The sequence below is a fragment of the Rana temporaria genome, chromosome 3, assembly GCF_905171775.1.
Source record: "Rana temporaria chromosome 3, aRanTem1.1, whole genome shotgun sequence".
Classification (NCBI taxonomy): Eukaryota; Metazoa; Chordata; class Amphibia; order Anura; family Ranidae; genus Rana; species Rana temporaria.
Window position 1 is genome coordinate 399,414,900 of NC_053491.1, and position 5,496 is coordinate 399,420,395.

Genomic DNA, 5,496 nt, shown 5'->3' on the forward strand with positions numbered 1-5,496 from the left:
TGTAACTTGTGGCTCTTTGAACATGTGTAACCATTACTTAATTGTATTGTGAACAGCAAACATTCAGGAACTATATCTTCTCCAGACACATATTCAGCAATAATGAAGCTCAGCAGAGGTTGCCATATTTTATGATTGCATGGTGTTCATAAGTTGATTCAGCGTTGAGTTTTCTATTCTGAATAGAGGATTTGTGTTTTGACACAGTGACCAGTGATGTAAACGTGTTTTCTTCAATCTAATCCTCACTTAGTACTAAGTATAAAGAAATGTGGAGTACAGGCACACCCCACTTTTAAGTACACAATGTTTATTTACTAAAGCTGAAAAGCGCAAAATCAGGCTCCCTTCTGCATAGAAACCAATGACCCAGCTTGTTCAATTAAGCTTTGGCAATAAAAAAACTGGAAGCTCATTGGTTTCTATGCAGAAGTGAGCATGATTTTGCGCTTTCCAGCCTTAGTAAATAAACCCCATTATGTACTTAAAAGTGGGGTATGGGGTATGCCTGTAAATATGCAAATTATATTGGAATGTATATCTGTGACCCACAGTGAGCACTAAGTTACTGTACTTGGTATTTGTATAATTAGGTGTGCATTGCCCTGTAGAGTTATAATGCACGTTTTTATTAGCGTAGCCTCTACAACCTATAATGCATTGCCTACCCTCTTTAATATTTTCACAGTGGTTGGATATATTGCACAGCTATACTACTTTACTAAACATCATAACGGCCTTTGTATAATTCATGCTTCCCATGAAAAAATGGGTAGCCATTTCTCTGTTTACTCTGTTCTCCTGTCTTCATCCAGTCTGAGCTATGCTGTGCAGAGAATTACAGGAATCTACTATAAAGCTCTATTATTTATACTTTCCTGAACTTCAGCATATGTAGCATGATGTTCTTTTGTCATGATAGTAAGAAATCGGCGATCAGTTAGCGCATTTACTGCCAACTTCTCTTCTTCAAGTAAAAGTGGCCAAGCACATATACTTTGTAGGATAAGAATCATTTTGACATTTTTGTTCGGTCACCCTTAAGTAGTTCTTCAATAATACCCTTGCCAAGGATTTTGGACAGGCTGAACCCAAAGTACATTTTGAACTGTAATGTTTTCCACTGCCAGTCTGTTTATTACTTACAATTTACAGGCTCTGCACACGTTTTAGTTCTAAAAAGATCAGAAAGCATCAGGAAGTGCCCTGGTTACTTGATAATTGAGGTGCAGAGGTAGGTTAGTAAGTCCTACAAAAAGGGCTATGTTTTCCTGTGGTCCCACAATACTCATGAGCTGTATCTACATTGACTGTTCTGCTACACCTTACTAGGAATTTCATGTGATGTGCAAAAAAATTGTGCAGTGCATGCAATGAGAATCATCATATCAAATAACATTGAGCCACAAAATCAGTCACATTAGATCTACAGTAAACTGTAGACAAAACTGAACTTGGAGCAAGGCGGCAAATACATGCCCCACACCTGTCCCAATAGTCTTCAGATCAGATATTAGAGAAAATCCATAAACCCTACATAAACCTTCCAAAATGGGGTCATGTGGTCTACATACTGTAGGCAATGGTGGAGCCTTGTCACTTTCTATTGATAATTAATGCAGCTGTGGAGCTACAGTCCTCTTTGTGTCTTTGTGGCACTGTCATAAGAATATCATTGTAAAAATTGATAAAGGCCACTTTAAAGTTTTGCAGGGACCCTCTTTGTATTCTCATTTGCAAAAAAAAGCCTGGCTAGCCTTGAGGATGTTGCTAATGACAGGTTAATCTGTCAGTTATCACTTATCTAATAGGTCAGGCTATACTTGGTGTATTTACTTAGTTACTTCGACATTCAAAAATGACTATGGCAACTCAGACTTGCAAATTTAGTAAACCCCGAAGTACAAGTTCCCATGAGGACGACTTCATATACCATATATTATTTTTATACAATATGCACAAAAGATTAGTTGTTTATCAGGCATTTAAGGGCGTTTTTACGTGGGTATTAATTGCAAAAGTGAGATAAATGCAGTAAGTTATAGATACTTTGGAGTTACTTTAGAATGCCTTTCCTTTGCCTTTCCTTTGCTTAAGGAGTTGTTTTGAGCTGCTTCTGCATTTTTTTCAAGTTGCTTTTGCATTTTCATTGCCCTATATGTGGAAACGAATCAGTTAAAACACAAATGACTGTGTACATGAGCGCTAAGGCTCTTTTAACCTTGGAGTCTTATATTTACAGAAATTGATTCTGCTGACGTATGATCACAACTTAACCCACTCATCAAACACTGTTCCTAACTTCCTTAAAATGAGTCATCTATGGCAACTGTATAACTATAATTTCTATGTGCAAAAGCCGACAGGAAGCATATACACTTTAAATCGTTGATTATCATACATAAAAATTGGTTTAAGTACTGCTATGTCCTTTGACAGCCCTTTAACAGTAAACATTTCCAGCAAGGACAGGGTTTCCTATAACTTGTTTAGAGGATGTGACATGTTGTTATTTTGCAACTCTTTCCCCCTAGATTATGCTCTACAGCGAAGACACAGCACACGTGGGCTGTGTGTGCCAGTGGGGTAATTACATTTATACTGCATTGCTTAATGAGACCCAGATGCCGTCACACTGATCAGCACACAATTCTCAGAGCCTTGCAACTGAGCAAACTGTTGGTGGGGGGAATTGAGGAGGGATCAGCCGTTCATTAACCTTTTCTGCATTCAACCAAAATATGGTTATCATCAAAGAGTCAGCACTTCAGCTGGATTCTTTGGGGTGGAATTAAAAAAAAAACTTTAAAAATGTTTTCCCTTTATGCTATTCAAAAAGCAATTCTGTCAAAAGAAAAAGAAATGATTTGTGGTGGGAAGTTAAAAGACTTGGACTGTAATACAGGTTCAGTGAGACAGAAAATAACGAAAAACAAGATATGGAATATGAAGTAACTGGATGCAATTTGCCGTTCCAGCTGTCTTCAATATTGTACCAAGAGTGAAGTGAAATAGGTTTAATTGTACACTTGTAAAGTAAATTACAATGATACTTATAAACTAGACAATGGCAGTATTACAGGATGTGGCAAAGACCGTTCTCTTAGGGCCTAGATTTTGGTTGGACCTTTGAGGCATTTTCCCTACCAAAAAAAAATATATAAATTTTCAGAATTGCATTTTAAGCCTATGCTGGTATTTGATACACTGTCAGATTCTTCCAAGTGTCAGAAAGACAATGGACACTACATCTTATGCTGTCTTCATAAATAGAGAATCTTCACACACAAAAAACAGGGGTTGATTTACTAAAGACTGTTCACTTTGCAAGGAAAGTTGTTCAAGGGAACTTGCCCCAGAGCTTAATGAATGCAATTGAATTTTAATTTGCAAATAATGCCCAGTAACATGCAAGGACAAAAAAAAAACATTTTTGCCTGCACATGACTGGATGATGGAAGTCAGCAGAGCTTCACTTCAAACCTCAAAAATCAACTCAGTGTTTCCAATTGACTTCCCATCTTATATATCAGGAATAGTGGGCCCATACTCCAATGTAATAGAATACTTATGTTTCCTGCAGAAAATGTTGTACAAGGCTCCCTTCAGTGCTGGCCACATATCTGAAAGCCTAGATACCTAGTTATGAGAACTCTAGTAATGTAAGGCCTGAGTCACACCTATGCATTTTTAGTGCTTTTTGCAGATTTGCTCTTACAGAACATGTTCCTACGGAAACCATGTTAAATTGGCTGTAGTGCAAATCTGCAAAAGGCAAAAAGCACTTAAAATGCATAGGTGTAAATCAGACCTAAGGGATTAGAGTTCAGTAGAGATCACATGAACAAGGATCTTGGTTTACATACCTGTGGATAGCACTGAAAGGAGAATGGTGTTACTGACTTCACTTTCTGCTAATGCTGGCTGCCAGCTGTCCTGATGACCCTCTTGCTTCAATATCTTGAGCGACTGGCCTGGATTAAGTATGCAAGTAAGAGCTTCTAACTTTCCTAATATGCATGTGTTGCAAGTCAGTGAAACAGAAGAAATCCAGTAGGTCCACCAGGTGACTAGCATATTTTAAAACAAGTTCAACAAAATTATTTTCTGACAGGAAAGAAGTACTTTACAGTGGTATTAAACTTGAATTGCATGTTTAAAAAAAAAAAAAACCTTCAAGGTAAAGGCATAATGTGCTAATATGCATTGCATATTAGCACATTATAAAAATAGTTACCTTAGAATAAAGCCCTCCAGTGGCACACGGTCACCACTGAAAGGGCTTCCATCTTCACCTGGTCTGCTCCGGCTGCCTGACTGGCCGAGCCATGATGACATCACCCCCACGCCCATGCACACAGCTCTGAAGGAATAGGATGGGTATGCCGTTCCTTTAGAGCACATGGGCTGGTTGCGTCACCAACTGCATGCTGTGTGAATATCTCCTAAACACTGCAAGGTTAGGAGCTATTCTCTGTACCTACAGGTAAGCCTCATTATAGGCTTACCTGTAGTACAAGTCCAAAAAATAAGTTTACTATCACTTTAAGGGAGGGTGGTGGCACATATCCTGTAGAAAAGTTATCTCTGCCCTTATGTGTCACTATTTATTACGAACCGATTAACATAGTATTATTTTAACTTCTGAGTACAGGGCCATGTAAAATAAAATCTAAGACCTGAAAGGTCCCCTTGTGACCTAGTATAATAAACCTGTCAATGTCTTAGAGAAATATCATGCATTCAAGATTAGTAACAGCTACAAATCTCTTTCTTTTTCTATGGCAGGTTGTAGCTGACCACAGAGTTGCTGTTGTAGCTGGCTAGAGGCTACACTGCATCTCTAGAAAGCTACACAGCTACAAATATCTAGGGTGCCATAAAACATCAACAGTTATGATGTGAATTTAAGTGAGTTTGTAGCCATTTCAAAATTCTCCCTAAAATAAACAGCTCACGATCTAAGTAAAAAAACTTACATATCTATAAAATAGCAACTCAATTGGCTGCAACTTTTCACGCCACACATCCCTGAGGCCTCCTACACACGACCGAGGAACTCGTCGTAAATGAAACATCGTTTTACTCGACGAGTTCCTTGTTAGGCTTGTCGAGAATCTTGACAAGCTTTCTTTGTGTACACACTGTCAAGACAAAATCTCGTTGTTCTCAAACGCGGTGACGTAAAACACGTACGACTGCACTATAAAGGGGAAGTTTGATTCCACTGGCGCCACACTTCTGAGCATGTGCGGGTTTCTAAGCATACACACGAACGTGTTTCTCGTCGAAAACCAGCCCGACGAGGAACACGACGAGGAAATTGAAACTCCCGACGAGGAAAAAGAGAACTTGTTCTCTTTTTTTCTCATCGAGTTCCACGACAGTTTTCGCAATGAAAAACATACACACGACCGTTTTCCTCTGCAAAAAAGCTCTGCCACCAAGTTTCTTGATGGATTCTGTCGAGGAGAATGGTCGTGTGTACGAGGCCTC